Source organism: Sapajus apella, unplaced genomic scaffold (assembly GCF_009761245.1).
Source record: "Sapajus apella isolate SASKATOON/1434 unplaced genomic scaffold, GSC_monkey_1.0 scaffold43, whole genome shotgun sequence".
In the NCBI taxonomy this organism is placed as follows: domain Eukaryota; kingdom Metazoa; phylum Chordata; class Mammalia; order Primates; family Cebidae; genus Sapajus; species Sapajus apella.
The window spans coordinates 20,111,636-20,128,976 of NW_022436983.1; the positions used below are offsets into that span (position 1 = coordinate 20,111,636).

The 17,341-nt window shown below is 49.8% G+C and overlaps 1 protein-coding gene and 1 long non-coding RNA gene across 2 annotated transcripts in view; one reads left to right on the forward strand and one right to left on the reverse strand.

Moving 5' to 3' along the window:
- SLC9A1 (solute carrier family 9 member A1) overlaps positions 1-17,341 on the reverse strand; it is a 57,394-nt gene that overhangs the window by 33,304 nt on the left and 6,749 nt on the right. The window lies entirely within an intron of this gene.
- LOC116566535 lies at positions 9,293-15,768 on the forward strand. The gene is made up of 2 exons (XR_004275897.1): positions 9,293-9,353; positions 15,550-15,768. It is a non-coding gene; the product is annotated as an uncharacterized LOC116566535 (long non-coding RNA).

The window sequence follows — 17,341 nt, forward strand, 5'->3', positions numbered from 1 at the left end:
GCGTCTCACTCTGTTGCTCAGGCTGGAGTGCAGTGGCACAATCTCGGCTCACTGCAATCTCCACCTCCCAGGTTCAAGCGACTCTCCTGCCTCAGCCTCCTGAGTAACTGAAACTACAGGCACCTGCCACCACACCCCGCTAATTTTTTTATTTTTAGTAGATATGGGGTTTCATCATGTTGGTCAAGCTGGTCTCGATCTCCTGACCTCAGGTGATCTGCCCACCTCAGCCTCCCAAAGTGCTAGGATTACAGGTGTAAGCCACCGCACCCGGCAGGGTCTTTATTTTTAAAATAGAGATGCCTCTACCCTCCTCTCAGGGTCAGGTGAGGACCCCTCAAGATGATGAAGGCAGAGAGCCTAGCATGGGACGAGGCGAGGCAAGGCAAGTACTGCAACGTGAGGTGGGAGTGCCTCCTACTCTTAGAGCAGGACTTTTTCTCATCACTGTTCACTGCCACTGGAATGGGTGTCACTCGGTGACCTCGCCCTGAAAGCAGATACCAGGGCTAGCAGTTCTTCCCCAACCCCCAGCCTGGGCCAACAGGGCACTCCCAGGCAGCCCCGCCTGGCTCCCTGATTATCACTGCTTTCTTAATGAGTTGTGACTCCAGGGAAGGGCGGAAGCTGGAGCACCAGGAGCCATTTCCACCGCCTGGTGCCTGGTGCCTGGTACCTGGTACCGCGAGTGGTAGCTAAACACCCGGGAGAGTGGGGCCCACCTGGCCCAGTACCAGGGAAATCTTATCATAACAAATGCTTCCTGGGAAGGAGCAGGGTGGGTGAGGGCCCAGCCCATGTCAGTCAGGGTTTCATTTCCTAATTTTTTTTTTTTTTTTTCGTTTGAGAGGGAGTCTCACTCTGTTGCCCGGGCTGGGGTGCAGTGGTGCAATCTCGGCTCACTGCAACCTCTGTCTCCCAGGTTCAAGTGATTCTTGTGCCCCAGCCTCCCCAGTAGCTGGGATTACAGGCGTGTGCCACCACACCTGGCTAATTTTTGTATTTTTTTTAGTAGAGATGAGGTTTTGTCATGTTGGCCAGGATAGTCTCAAACTCCTGGCCTCACATGATCCACACACACTTGGCCTCTCAAAGTGCTGGGATTACAAGCATGAGCTGTCGTGCCTGGCCCATTTCCTGATTCTTGGTGTCAACCTAGGTTGTAATCTCGTAAGTATGAGGGCCCTCTCTTTATCTTCTTGAAGCTGAGGAGACCCAAACACTGAGCTAGAAGAAGTATAAGAGACTACTCAAAGCCAAGACTTCATGTGACTAAGAGGTCAGGGAGTGGGGTCCTGGCTTGACTTCTTGGGGATGGGAGTGAGCTTGGTGGAAGCAGGGAACTAAGGCTCAGGTTTGGAGGTACAGTTAAGACAGGAAGGGTGCTGTGGCCTATTGGGACAGCATCTCCTGCCCCATCCAAACACCCACTCCCCTGCCTTCTTAGACCAGAGGATGCTGGGCACACTTCGCGACCTGGAACTTCCAGTGACCTCAGCTAGGGAGTGGGGGAGAAGAACTGGAGCCCTGGACAGTTTCTAAAGTGCCTTTCCTCTGTAGCAGGAAGCCCTACAGATAAGAAGTGAGTTGGTCAGAGCTGAGCTCTGGCCCAGAGAGTGAGAACCCTCCAGGGTTCAGAAACCCTTGGTTTAGTTCTGGCTCCATTACTTGCTGGCCCGGTGACCTTCCCTGGGCTATAGTTTCCTCATAGATAAGATGATGAGGCTGGGTTAACTTCTCAAGAGATTTCCTCTAGCTTGGACAGCCCACAATTTTACATAATAACCAGCACACATCGCTTTTCATTTTGCTTTGTTCTTTCATGGACATTACTTCATTTAAACCTCATGCTATCTCTCTGAGGGTCTTCCTATGTTAAAGATGAGAAAACCAAAACTCAGGGCCTTTAAACCTGAGAACACACTCAGAAAGGGAGCAACAGAAGCAAGATTTGCACCCAGGGTTCCAGAAGCCAAATCCTGGGTTCCACCTAGAAGGACATCTGCCCGGCCAGGGTGAAAGGCCGCAAGTAACTGGTTTCAGAGTCCATCTCAGACTCTCACTCTTGAAGCGATTCCCTTGATGCAGATAAGGAAACTCTTACAAAAGATCAGATTTAATTTAAGAAGTTAAGCTGCAAAAGAGTACAGACAGCATGATTGGTGTTTTCTTTGTGTGATTTTTGTTTTGTTTTGTTTTTGAGAGGGCATCTCGCTCTGTCACCCAGGCAGTACAGTGGCACGATCTTGGCTCACTGCAACCTCTCCCTCCCGGGTTGAAATGATTCTCCCACCTTAGCCTCCCAAGTAGTTGGGACTACAGACGGGCGCCACCACGCCTGGCTAATTTTTGTATTTTTAGTAGAGATGGGGTTTCACCATGTTGGTTAAGCTGGTCTCCAACTCCTGACCTCAGGTGATCCGCCTGCCTCAGGCTCCCAAAGTGCTGGGATTATAGGCATGAGCCACCGCGCCAGGCTAGCATGGTTGTTTTTATGTCACCTTTTTTTTTTTTTTTTTTTTTTTTTTAAGACAGAGTGTCGCTGTTAGGCTGGAGTGCAGTGGCACCATCATGGCTCACTGCAGCCTTGACCTCTTGAGTTCAAGCAATCCTCCCACTTCAGCCTCCCAGGTAGCTGGGACCACAGACTTCTGCCACCATGCCTGGCTAATTTTTTATTTTTGTAGAGCCAGGTTGCCCAGGCTCGTCTGAACCTCCCAGGCTCAAACAATTCTCCCACCTTGGGCTCCCAAAGTGCTGGGATTATAGGAGTGAGTCACTGTGCCCAGCTTAACTTTTTTTTTTGTTTGTTTTGTTTTGTTTTGAGACGGAGTTTCACTCATGTTACCCAGGCTAGAGTGCAATGGCGCGATCTTGGCTCACCGCAACCTCTGCCTCCTGGGTTCAGGCAATTCTCCTGCCTCAGCCTCCTGAGTAGCTGGGATTACAGGCACGCGCCACCATGCCCAGCTAATTTTTTGTATTTTTAGTAGAGACGGGGTTTCACCATGTTGACCAGGATGGTCTCGATCTCTTGGCCTCGTGATCCACCCGCCTCGGCCTCCCAAAGTGCTCGGATTACAGGCTTGAGCCACCGCGCCCGGCCCAGCTTAACTTTTTTTATGAAAAAGTGGTTCATACCACTGTAAAGAAAAGCCTAGGATGAACTATTCAGAGTGCTCAGCCTGACAAACAAGGGAGTGAAAGGGGTATGACTTGCATTTTTCTTCTTTATATACTTAAGCAAGGTTTGAATTATTTTTTTCTTCCTTTTTTCTGAAAAGAAAAAAAAATCTGGGGGGGAAAATGCTCTGAGCACTCACTCTGAGTCAAAATTCAGTATTAAACACTTTACTGTCACAGATTAGTTCATTTAATTCTCGCAAAAACCCTATGGAGTACAAGAATGCTCAGAGCAGCTTTATTCATAATTGTCAAAAAAGGGAGCCAATCTGAAAACCCATCAACAGGAGAGTGAGCCAACTGTGGCGTATTCATATGAGGCAACACCAAACGGCAATAAAATGAACAAACCTCCGATACATGTGACAGTGAAAAGGAATCTCACAGACAGGCTGAGCAAAAGCAGCCAGACACACAAGAGTACCTATGAGTCCATTTAGATGAAGTTCAAGAACAGGTAAGATCAACTGATGATGATCGAAGTCAGAATTGTGGTTACCCCAGAATTATCTGCAGAAAAATGATACAGGTCAGATAATCAGCCTACAACAATATAGCAGGCAGGTAGTGGAGTCGGGATTCAGACAGGTCTGTTGGACTCTGAAGTCTCTATTGAACCCCGATTGCTGAAAAGGATGTCTTGAATCTCCACCTGCAGAGCCTTCCAGGCCCCTCTAGAGGCAGTCTCACTCCTGGCTTCAGATGTGGGGAGTCCCTTGTCCTCAGTGCTAAGCACCAGTCACTGTGGTTCAGTCACTAAGGGAAGCCTGGCTCTCCAGAAGCCTCAGCACATGAAGAGCTGCTGCTTAACTAGCAAGGAGACAGCAGCCAGGTCCACAACTCAAGCTCTAGGTCTACTGGGAGCAGGGGGCAGGAGAAGTACTGCTCTCTGCCAAGGGAGGGTGCCCAGTGCACATTCACCACTCCTAACCAGCCCTGGCCCACAATAAGGGAATTTCCAAGCAGAGCTGGGCCTGGGCTTGGCCCCACCCACTTGGCCACACTGCCTCACACTTTCCCCAGCTCCTGTTGACCCAGAAAAGTCAGACCCTGCCAGTCACCCTAACCCCTCTCCTCAACCGAGGACAAGACCAGGAGTTTTAAGGGACTCAGCTCCCCCAGAAGCACCTGCATCCTCGTGCTCTAAATTCCCAGCCCTGCCTAGGCTTCCCTCCCTCCCCTCTGAAGACAGCCACCACCTGCTGCTTGGCGCAGATCCCTCTCTTCGGCTACATCCTCTCCACTCTCCCCCCAACTCCTACACAATCCCTGCCCCAAACAGTTTCCTGCAGTTTCCCATCTGATCAGTTTCTTCGGAAGGATAATTATCCATGGAAGGAGGGGGCAGAAAATTCCCAGAGCCGAGAACACTGGGGAAAAAGCTTCATCTAGTCCCTTCTCCATCAGTCAGGAGAGCCCTTATCCTAAACACAGGCCAGTCATGGCCATGCCTCCTCCAGAACCTCTGCAGTTCCCTCATCTACAGGAAAGAGCCTACACCCCTCTGCATTGAATCCAAGGCCCTCTTGATCTGTTCTAACTTAGGTTTGGGCCTTGTTGCCACTCCATCGTAAGTGGTAGTGCCAGATGGAGGCCCATCTGCCCTCAGGGCCCACCTGCAATGTGCTGTGTCCCTGAAGCACTTCAGCCCGCCTTGCGTTTTAGCTGTTTACATGTCTGTCTCCCACACACAAGTGTCAGCGCCAGTGCTTCCAGGGTGGGAACCACCAGCCGCGCAGCTGTGTCTGCTGCATGGTAGGTGCTCAGAGGCAGGCTGAAAAGAAAGTGGGACAGGCAGGAGGCTACCTCACCTATGCAGAAGGAATGATGTGGGGAAAAGGACCACTTATATCATTGCAGGAGAACCTGGACTAGAGGTCGGGAGCCAAGTTCAATGCAGCTCTGTGGTCCCTGAGCACATCACTTCCGCCTTGGCCTCTGCTTCCTCTGTGAGCTGGGGGGGTTGGGCCGGGCTCTGACATCATGTCAGATATTTAGAAGCCCTTACTGCTAGGTGCTCGCCAGAGTATTCTCATTTAATCTCCACACCTCTGCACATGGGGACCACACAGCCGCAAGTGGGAAGCAGGGTGGGGAGCACGGATTTCAGTCCAGGCCTTTTGATTCCCTAACCCCTTATCTTTTCCTCCTGGACTCCTGCAGTCTCTAGGATCCCTCCCAGTGCTAAAGTCTGGTTCTGCTTCTAGGTCTGCCCTTTCCTGACCTGACAACTCCCCAGGCTAGGACCATAGGGTTCAGCTGGGAATAGTCATGTCTAGCGCTGGTGCTCAGCAATGCCACGTCTCCCACATGACAGGTCTGGTGACTGTCCGCCTGTAGGCGCTGAGGCTGGGCAAGGGAGGGGTGGGCGGCAGGAGTCCAGCAGAGCCTGGTGCCCACTCAGCCCCTCCCTTCCCCACATGCCCCCATTCCACACCCACTCCACTCCAACGCCCTGCTTGCCCCTCCTAGGCTGCAGCTTCCATCCCACTCCTGGCTTGGCCAGAGGTGCGTGTTGGGAAGATTTACTCTGTTGCCCCCATAGACCCAAGCCAAGCTGCTGGTAGGCAGGGCATTCTGGGGCCAGCCCAGAGCGTGAGCCGACACTACTGCACTCCCAGGAGGTCAGCACATCTCTCCCCAGGTCAGACCGTGTCATGCTACTCAGGAGCCTTTGATGGCACCACACAGCACCATGAATCCTAGCCCCAGGCCCATGGGCCTGGCATGATCTGGCCCCTGCCCTCCTCATATTCTCACACCACGCTTCCCTTCTTCCCCTGCACTCCAGGTTCCTCAAACACAGCCTCCTCAGGGACCCTGGTCTTTGGAAGATGGGCTCTTCTTTTCCTTTCTAGTCTCAGCTCAGACACCAGCTCCTTAGAGAACCCTTACTGGCCATCCAGCAGCCCCACCTCTCCCTCATGTCTGCCTTCTTCAGGACACTTACCACTGCCTGACACTGCTGTGTCCACGTCCAATGCTCCATGCTGGCATGGGAGCCCCCTGACATCAGGAGCCTCTTCTGTCTTGTTCCTGGCTGTGTCCTCAGATCCAGAATAGTGTCTGACATGGAGGGAGAGGCAGCTGGTGGGGCATGTGCTGCATGTTAGACTGGACAGTCAAGAAGGCCTCTCTGAAGAGATGACGTATGATCTGGGACCTGAAGGAGAGCGCCAGTGCGTGGCAGTAAATGGGCAGTGCTTCAGGTTGGGGAACGAGCAAGTGCCACAGCTGTATGAAGGAACGGGCCTGGCAAGGCAGATATGCGTGAAGGACACAGGAAGGCCGTTGTGACTGGAACAGGGGAAAGGGCAGTGGGGCATGAAGTGCAGAAAGGGGTGGGCTATGCTTTCCTTGCATTTTCTCCCAAGTTCATCAGGAAGCATTTGAAAGATTTTCAGCACGGGAATGCCATGCTCTGGTTTACAGGTCTCACAGTTCCCTGTGGCTGCTCTGTGGAGAGCTGCCTGCAGGCAGACAGGAGTGGAGCAGGAGACCATTCAGGAGGCCCGGGAGTCACCAAGGTTAGAGATGCTCGTAGTGGAGATGGAGTGAAGGGGCAAGCCTTTGACAGGTGTGGTTGTGTTTGCCATCAGTCTGAGAAGCCCTGGCCAAGCCTACACCCCTCTACAGTTCCACATGCTTCATCTAGCCCCGCCCACCTACCCAGTCGTATTTCTCAATGACTCTTCACCCAGACTCTTCCTGCAACTGGCTGGAGCCCCCTGCCCCCCACACAGGTACCTGCCCATACCCAGTGCTCAGAGCCTGCAAAGAGCCTTGGCTGGTGTCATGGCCCTTGCCTGATCGGTCACCTTCCCTCCCTCTTAGGAGGGTTTGGTGAAGGTGTCTGCACAAAGGTCTCTGCTCTGCGCTCATTCCAGCTGTATTTCTCCCCTCCCTAAAGGTCTCCTGTGCTTTGAGGCAACAGCACAGCAATCATCAAGCATATAATTATTCCCTGTTACACTTTCCTAGAGTAGCTGTAAGCTAAATAAAGCTAGATACCATGGCTCGCACCCTTCGGGGCTGTGCCATAGTGCAGAAGACAACGATGCAGTATGCAAAGCCCTTCGCACAAAGCCAGGCACTGCAGGGACTCAGTAAGTGATAGGTAGCGCTGTCCTCACCGCCTATACCAGGGCAACAGCCATCACAGGTGCTCACTGCTCCACAGGTGTGGTTAGCTTCTCTGCCCAACCAAGCAGGTGAGTGAGGGGTGAGGTGAAAGGGTTGGAAACATCCCAATGGGTTTCAGAAGCAAAGGTCAATGGTTCTGCATGATCTATGCCTCTGTATCATTCATGTCTCTGTGCCCTTTTCCAGTTCTCCCCTCTATGTGAGCAAAGCACATTCATTCATTCTTTTTTTTTTTTTTTTTTTTATAACAAGGTTTCACTCTGTTGCCCAGGCTGCAGTGCAGTAGCATGATCTTGGTTCACAGCAACCTTTGCCTCCTGGGTTCAAGCCATTCTCCTGCCTCAGCCTCCCAATTAGCTGGGATTACACACTTGCCCCAACATACCTGGCTAATTTTTGTGTTTTCAGCAGAGATGGGCTTTCACCATGTTGGCCAGGCTGGTCTGGAACTCCTGACCTCAAGTGATCCACCCACCTCAGCCTCCCAAAGGGCTGGGATTACAGGTGTGAGCTGCTGCGCTTAGCCAAAACACTCATTCTTAATCTTCAGGACCCAGCTCAAAGCTCTGGGAAGCCTTCCCTGACCCACTCACTTCCACCCCTCCCTCCCATGCCCCCACAGCTCTGCAGGCCCCTGCTGCAACACTTCACAGTACATACAAGTGCCTGTTTACATGCCAGCCTCTCCCTTGAGGCTGGGATTATATTTATCCATCTTTCCATCTTCAGTACAGTATTTATCAGCATGAATCCATTTACTGAACATGTGTCTCCCCACCTCCCAACTAAAGAACAAGCTCAGATAATTCAGCTCATGGTCTCATTTGCACCCCTAACCTGAGTAATCAGCTCACCCTAATGCTCTCCAGTCCCTATACCTAAAACCATCCTCCAGGACTTGACCCCACACTCACCTCTTCCCTTAAGGCTCCAGGAATAGTAGCAACTCCCATTACTGAGCACTTACAATGTGCTCAGGGCTTTACAGACACCACCCCCTTTAGACTGGGGAAACTGAGGCTTGGACAGGGTGATGTAGCTTAAAAAGGGCTCACCTTCTCCCCTTAATATTGGCATCGCTCACCTGGCACTTATCATAGCTGGGCCGATTTTTTTTTAAGACAGGGTTTCATGGCCGGGCGCGGTGGCTCACGCCTGTAAATCCCAGCACTTTGGGAGGCTGAGGCGGGTGGATCACGAGGTCTAGAGATCGAGACCATCCTGGTCAACACGGTGAAACCCTGTCTCTACTAAAAATACAAAAAATCAGCTGGGCATGGTGGCACATGCCTGTAATCCCAGCTACTCAGGAGGCTGGGGCAGGAGAATTGCCTGAACCCAGGAGGCGGAGGTTGCGGTGAGCCGAGATTGCGCCATTGCACTCCAGCCTGGGTAACAAGAGCGAAACTCCGTCTCAAAAAAAAAAAAAAAAGACAGGGTTTCACCATGTTGGTCAGGCTGGTCTCACGTAAACTCCTGGCCTCAGGTGATCCACCTGCCTCAGCCTCCCAAAATGCTAGGATTACACGCGTGAGCCACCGCACCCGGCAGCTGGGCCTATTTTTAAAACCATCATCTGTTCTGCAAAACTGAGTCTTTTATAGCTACACATCAAGTTGTCATACAAAATCACACTTTGCTCATTAAACGTCTCAGGCGATCAGTCTTGCTACTCCAGCTAGGTGGGGTAACATAACATAAAGTTATGTAGGAGAAATAGCACAGGACTTGGAAGGGGAAGCACTGGAGTCCGGCCTCAGCTGTGCCACAGTCAGGCTATATGACACTAGGCAGGTCACCTCTACCTCTGGGCCAGGCGTGGCAGCTCATGCCTATAATCCCAGCACTTTGGGAGGCTGAGGTGGGTGAATCACTTGAGGTCAGGAGTTCAAAACCAGCCTGGCCAATATGACAAAACTCCATCTCTACTAAAAATACAAAAATTAGCCAGGCATTGTGGCACAAGCCTGTAATCCCAGCTGCTCTGGAGGCTGAAACAGGAGAATCGCTTGAAGCAAGGAGTTGAAGTTGCAGTCAACCAAGATTGTGCCACTGCATTCCAGTCTGGGTCACAGAGTGAGCCTCCATCTCAAAATAAAAAATTCAAAAAGGTTTTTTTAAAAACAAGATAAGTGACTTGCCCAAGGTCACCGTGTTACAAAGTAGTGGAACTGGGATTTGAACCCAGGTCTGTCAGGCTGCAAAGCTTGTGTTTCTAACCAGCATGCCTGTGGACATGTTTCCAAAAGGAACTGCTCTGGGCCACTCTTCTGCAATCCAGAGTTTCTGCCCCAAGTAGAAGATTCTGGCTGTGTCCACTAAGAGTTCATTAAAGTTTCTCATCTAAATGCCACACATACTTCAAGGCCTAGCTCAGTGATCACTTACTTGCACAGCCTCCTGGGATCTTCCCAGGTACGGAGTTCTCTCTCCCACCTCTAAACTCCCATAGAATTCCATATGCACTTCAAATCACACCCACTTCCTACTGTCTGACTGCCCTGCATCTGTACTGCATTTTTCAGACAAGTCCTTGAGTTCAGTAAGAGAAGCAGTTCTCATGCATCTCTGCACCTTCTGCCAGCCAGGCAGACGGGACTCAATCAGGGAAGGAGGTTGAGTAGGGTGCCTGCTCCCCCTCCCCTATCTTGCTGTAACCTGAGTCTTAGGCTTTGCCCAGCTAGGTGAGTTGGCCCTGCCTCATGCTGGCATGATGCCTACCTGGTACAGCATCCAGATTCCTGTGGGCCCTGGCCCACAACTGGGGAGATAAGATCTTATTCCCTGGCTTGATGGCAAAGATGCTATAAAAAGCACAGCACCCAAGCTCGACATTGGCTTGTGACGGACTAAACGACCTGAGGGATTCAATGAATGAAGGGAGAAGCCTCTGGGCTGGCTCAAAGGTCCTAAGACCTGTACTTGGCTCCCCTGTAAGGACCAGTGTAAGGACCAATGGTTTCGCTGCCAAGGACAGCTCCCTAATAGATACCCCAGGAGGAGGCTGCCCTTCTTTAGGCTTAAAGGGTCCACTGGAAAAACTGAGATTTGCCAGTGCTACCAATATCCAAGCCAAAAACCACAGCCCCTCCTCTTGGTCCACTGTCCGGGTCTTATGGCCTAGAGACTCCTGAGTTAGTTAACAGAGCAGGGAAGAGGCCTGCCTCTGCCATTAATTCATGTGTGGCCTGGGGCCAATCCTCTCTGGGTCTCAACTGGAAAAAGAAAGAAGTGGATCAAAAGGTCTTCATTTCCCCTTTGGGCCTCGGGCTTACAAGCTATGATAAGGATCCTTTCCATCTCTAACATTCTAGAATTAGAATATTCTATACTTTCACTCCCAGAAGCAGAGTGAGAACAGAGAACAGGGACCTTCAGTCCAGAAAACAGCAGAGGTCAGTCAGGGCTTCCTAGCTGCATCCTCAAAGCCTGTCCACCTTCAGAAGCTTTCTCTTGTGTCTGCTGCCTCAAAGGTGGCTGCTTCCCTGCTAGCAGAGCCTCAGAGGTGTGCTTGGGCCCTGGCTGCTTTAGGGAAATGGGCAGGAGGCCTGAGTCACCTACTGGGGTGTGAGCTGGGCTCACCATGGCAACCCAGCAGACCCAAAGGGCATAAAGAAGCCAGTGCCTTCCCACCTGCACAGTGTAGGTGGAACATGCTGCATCTGCCTTCATTTCCAACCCAGAAAAGTTCCTCTCTGCTTTTGTTTTTTGAGATGGAGTTGTGCTCTAGTTGCCCAGGCTGGAGTGCAATGGTGAGATCCCGGCTCACTGCAATCTCCACCTCCCAGGTTGCAGCGATTCTCCTGCCTCAGCCTCCCAGTAGCTGGGATTACAGGTATGTGCTACCACACCTAGCTAATTTTGTATTTTTAGTAGAGATGGGGGATTCTCCATGTTGGTCAAGCTGGTCTTGAAATCCTGACCTCAGGTGATCCGCCTGCCTCGGCCTCCCAAAGGGCTGGGATTACAGGCATGAGCTGCTGCGCCCAGCCAATTCCTCTCTACTTTAAGGCTCATTTTCCCTTCCCTTCTTACAGGACACAGCTTACTCACTCTGGGGTCCTTCTCCTTGCCTGAAAAAAATCTGCAGTCCCCTGGGCAAACCCCACTCATCCCAGAATTAAGTACCACTTCCTCCAAGGATTCACTCCAGACCAGTTAGTCCTTTTCCCTTCTTCAAATCCCCACAGCACAAAAGGCAGAAGCTCTTAACCTTCAGAATCTGTGGTGTACACACTGACAATCAACTGTGTTAAAAAAAAAAAAAAAATCTGAGTCTACTATGGGCCTTCTCTCCTCGATAAAATCACACATATACAACTGTCTGCAGACTATTTTGGGAGTTCCACAAACTTCATCATGGACTCGGAAACAATCTTAGAAACCTAGATCCTAAAAGAACATATCATCCAGTCCATCCTCTCAACTAACCCAGAATCCCTTAGCAACCTCCCTGAATGATGTTCCTCTTCTACCCCTGGCCCACCTCTCAAGGCCACCTCCTTCAAGAAGCTCCCCTCAGCTCTCCTCCTCTCCCGATTCCCCCAAGCATCCCCGCCTGAACCACACAATTCCCCACCTGTGCTTTGTCTCTCATATGTTGTCTCACTTCCCCTACAAGAGAGCTGGCTCCCTGTGGGCTCATTTCTTCAACCTTGTAATGACTGCCCTTCCCACAGGACAACCCCAGAAAGCCCTTCCAAATGAAATAGACAGATAGGGAAACTAAGGCCCAGGAAGGCAAACATGGCTTAGCAAAGGGCAATATGCAAGAAAGAAGCGAGCTAGGACTAGGATCCAGGTTCCCAGTTCCCAGCCTAGAGCTCTTTTCTTTTACACAATGGCTTTAAGAAAACTCAATGTGCCCGGCGTGCACACACACTCACATGCTCAATATATGCATGGCGAATTTCTAAAAAGATGGACAAGACAGTTAACAGTGGTAACCACTGGAATGTATGACAGTGTGGGTGGTCAGAAGTGATGAGGGGGACTTTTCCTTTTCACCTCAATACCTTCTGTACTGTTGGGTTTTATTTTTGTTGTCTTGGGGTTTGTTTTGTTTTTACCATTAACATGTTTTACATGTTTTATTTATTCATATTATAAAAATAAATCTGCCATAGAAAGGAGACTCGGGCCCAGCCCACCCATTCCTAACACACATAAAAGCAAAGAGAAGCCATAAGTAAACCCGTCCAGGTACAACTATAAATTAACAAGATTGCCTTCTTGCATGGTTTACGGCCACTGGTCTCATTAATTCACAGTCACAGTGCAGTTTATGGCTTGAGGAATCTTCCCAGGAAAAGCTTAATTCAATTAGGGCTCTCGGCAGCTCCCCAAGGAAGCTCTGGTATCTTGCTTTTACTTACACAAATTGAGGGCAGACCAAACAGATCCAGATCTTCCCAGAGAGACCCCGCCCAGCCCAGAGAGGATGCCCTTGCAGACCCCACATTAGAGCCATGCTAGGGAGGTAGCCACGGCAGTACCACTTAAAACACTGGCTGGCGCCTAAAGCATCATTCTGTGAATGTCACTCCCAGCAAGCTCAGTTAAACTCCCTCGCTTGGCATTCAGTCTGGTGCCAATGAGCCTCTGCAACCTTTGCTTTCCCTTCTCTCTGAGCAGTCAAACTGGTTTCTTGTCTGCCCCAGGGCTTTGCAGAGATCCTATCATTACACTGGAGTCAATCACATATTCATTCATTTATTCCTTCCTCAAATATTTATGAATCCCTTACTCTGTGCCAGGCACAGATAAGAAGGCGAACAGGCTGGGCGTGGTGGCTCACACCAATTATCCCAGCAATTTGGGAGGGTGAGGTGGGCAGTTCATCTGAGGTCAGGAGTTTGAGACCAGATTGGCCAACATAGTAAAAAAATTTTAGTTTCTACTAAAAATACAAAAGATTAGCTGGGCGTGGTGATGCGTGCCAGTAATCCCAGCTACTTAGGAGGCTGGGGCAGGAGAACTGCCTGAACCTGGGAAGCAGAGGTTGCAGTGAGCTGAGATTGCACCACTGCACTCCAGCACTCCAACCCAAGTGATATAGCCAAGATCCCATCACAAAAAAAAAAAAAAAGAAGAAAGAAAGAAAGTGAAAAACAAAGGCCCTGTCCTCAAGAGGCTTAGATTCTTATGGGAAACGGTCCTAAGTATAGCCTGTTTATCTAATTCCTTTCTATCCTTCAAACATCAGATTCATGTTATATCTCCTTTGGGAGGTCTTCTCTAAACACCCCAGTCCTCAGGGACTGCTCGCTCCCTCTGCACTTTGCCTCTGCCAGGAGTCTGCCCAGCCCTGGCAGGCTGGAAGCTCCTAAAGAGCCGAACCTGGGTTTACTCTTCTTTGTTCCCTATGGCCAAATGCTAAATGCCTGCTGGCTGATTTCAGCTGACCTGCCTCTTCCACCCAGGATCTTAGGAAGCTGCTCTTGGTACTGGCTGGCTGGTGCAAAGACGCACACTCTTCCAACTTCACTTGGCATATGGCAAATGCTATGCAAGTGTTAGCTATTTATTAGTTTAGTGAACTTGTGGGCTCTAACACAAAACTGTGACATCACTCCTCTGCCTTCTGTGGCCTGGTCTCAAATAGGCTCAACATTGTGGAAAGGCCAGTCTGGACTTAGGGGTAAGTACTCCCCAAGGGACAAGGAAGGGGGCCTGGGAAGGAACAGAGTTTCTCATCCTGAGTCTTAGTTAGAGCTGCTTAAGGACAGATCTTTTCAGGAAAGAACTTGCTGGGGTAATTTGGGGGAGCTCCAGATTCTCGGCAAGTAGTATAAGAACCCAGGGCTCAGGTCTAGCCTAATAGATCTCCAAACCGGCCCTGTATATTAGATGAGCTTTAGGGGTAAGAAAATGAAGTCAGCACTATCCCAGGGAAGGAGGGCAGCCCACTGATCTAGGCCCAACCCAAAGCTTAGTTCAGTTAAAATTAGATTAGCCCATAAGATTAAAATACCCACATATAATCACGGGCTGCTTTAAAGTATCAGTTGATGTTTATCGGCATCTAAAGAGATGGTTTGGCCCAGTGCAGTGTGTGCAGACAACCTTGGGGAGACATGTCTGACTCAGACGTTTGCAGGGGGAGCGAGTACTGCAAAATGAGGCCCACAGAAGCGATGGATGACTCAGGAATAACCCAGGTCCTGGCTTTGCTGAGCAAGCCTTCTCTCCCTGCCTCAGGAGGAAAGGGGGCAGGTGGAAGAGGTTAATGAGGAGGAAAGGGGGCTGTGTATGGGCTGGCATTCCCAGAGGGAGCCTCAGGCCATCAGCTCCAGTTCCCTGTCGGTTCCTGTCTTTTTCTGCATGCTGCCATCTCCAAGAAAGGTTATTTGCTTGGGGGAGGCTTTGAAGGGGGTCAGCTTTTTCCCCAAACCCAAGAAGTGATCCACAGAAAGCAGCCAAAGCTCAAAATACTAAAGCCTTTGATCTTCCCAATTCAAAGTGATTATAGGAAAAATTAAATTTCTAAACTGAAAAGGCCCTTGGAATCAGGGCATGAGGATGAAAAGAACGTAGGTGCTGAAGTCAGACAGATCTGGGCTTAAACCTCAATGTTTTCCAGCTGTGTGAATACCTTTCACAGCCTCTAAACTAGGATATGAATAAGTGACAGCTTAGCTGGGTGTGGTGGCCCGTGCCTGTGTTCCCAAATACTCGGAAGGCTGAAGTTGGGGGACTGCCTGAGCCTGGGAGGTTGAAGCTGCCATGAGCCATGATTGCACCACTGCACTCCAGCTTGAGAGGCAGACAAAATCCCATCTCAAAAATACATAAAATAAAAAATTAATAAGTGGCAGCTAATATAATTAACAAGTATTTAATAAAAATATCACCAATTATCAGCCAGGCGCAGTGGCTCACACCTGTAATCACAGCACTTTGGGAGGCTGAGGTGGGTGGATTGCCTGAGGTCAGAAGTTTGAGACCAGCCTGGCCAACATGGCAAAACCTCGACCCCACTAAAAATACAAAAATTAGGCCAGGCGTGGTGGCTGATGCCTGTAATCCCAGCACTTTAGGAGGCTGAGGCAGGAGGATCACCTGAGACCAAGAGTTCGAGACCAGCCTGGCCAACATGGTGAAACCCCATCTCTGCTTAAAAAAAAAAAAAAAAAAAATTAGCCAGGCATGATAGCGGGTACCTGTAATTCCAGTTACTCAGGAGGCTGAAGCAGAAGAATCTCTTGAATATGAGAGAAGGAGGTTGCAGTGAGCCAAGATCGCACCACTGCACTCCAGCCTGGGTGACAGAGTGAGACTCTGTCTCAAAAAAATAAAAATAAAAATAAAAATAAAATAATAGGGAGCTAGGGGTGACAGCTCATGCCTGTAATCCCAGCTACTCAGGAAACTAAGGTAAGAGGGTCATTTGAGGCTAGGGATTTAAGACCAGCCTGGACAACAACGTTGCAAGACCCCATTGCAAAAAAAAAAAAAAAAAAAAAATCTAAAAATTAAATATCTATATTATGAATTAGGAAACAGGGGCTCAGGCTGGGTATGGTGGCTCACACCTGTAATCCCAGCACTTTGGGAGGCCAAGGTAGGCAGATCACCTGAGGTCAGGAGTTCAAGACCAGCCTGATGAACATGGCAAACCCCATCCCTACTAAAAATACAAAATAATCTGGGTGTAGTGGCACATGCCTATAGTCCCTGCTACTCGGGAGGCTGAGGTAGGAGAATTGCTTGAACCCAAGAGGCAGAGGTTGCAGTGAGCTGAGATTGTGCCACTGCATTCCAGCCTGGGCAACAAGAGCAAAACTCCATCTCAAAAAAAAGAAAACAGGCTCAGAGAGGTTGTGCCTTGCCTAAAGTCACGCAGCTGGGCAGCAGAGAGCTGAGACTAGATTTCAGGTCTCTTGACCTTCCACCCCATCCTTCATATTTTCCATTGTAATCACTTCTCTGCCTCTCCTTTTCTCTCCCAGAGGGCATACAACATTTTGGGGGAAAGGACAAGTCCACCATTTCAAAGATTTGCCGCTCCACAGACAAGGGCTATGAGAATGACAGTCCCCAGTGCCACTCTGGCCCTCATCCTCCTTCATGCAAATACAGGTATGTTCAAGGCGTAGAAAAGAACCTGGAGCTGAGCCAAAGGCTATCAGGGCTCCAGACCACCCGGACCCTTCAGGCCTTTCTTCCTACAGGAGGAACTGGTGTCCCTCGTGACAATCACCCAGGTTACCAACGTGGATGTATCTGCTCATTTACTCCCCTCAAAGGCCCTTTAAATCTCTCATCCTGCCGGATGCGGGTGGCTCACACCTGTAATCTGAGCACTTTGGGAGGCTGGGGTGAGTGGATCACGAGGTCAGTAGTTCAAGACCAACCTGGTCAAGATGGTGAAACCTCGTCTTACTAAAAATACAAAAAAATTAGCTGTAATCTTAGCTACTCTGGGGCTGAGGCAGAGAAGTGCTTGAACCTGGGAGGCAGAGGTTGCAGTGAGCTGAGATTGTGCAACTGCACTCCAGCCTGGGCGACAGAGTGAGACTCCATCTCAAAAAATAAAAATAAAAATAAATAATAAAATAAATCTCTCTCACTCCCCTTGATCCAACAAGAACCCAGGATGTTGGCCTGCCAGGAGAAAGTTTGGCCTTGAGTGATTAGTCTCAGGCTTTCTAAATGACCTCAGGCAGGTCACAACCAAAGGCTCAGTATCCTTAGATGTAAAATGATCAATATCACATGCTGTTCTAACCCACAGGGCAACTAAGGAGATCTAACTTAAATATTGTACACGAAAGTGCTTTGGAAACACATTTCAGTACTAATGAGAAATACTATTAAACTCCTCCCACCTTGTAGAGCTAAACAAAGTTGTGCCACCTGCTCCTAACAGAAGCTGCCTCAGGGGATTCTGCTGGGCCCTGAGGGTAACCAAAAGCAGTCTGTCACCTTTCCTGCTCTGACGCAGGAGGTGGTAAGGTCAGTCACCCCTTGTGGCTAAAGGAAACCACCCTTTTTTTTTTTTTTTTTTTTTTTG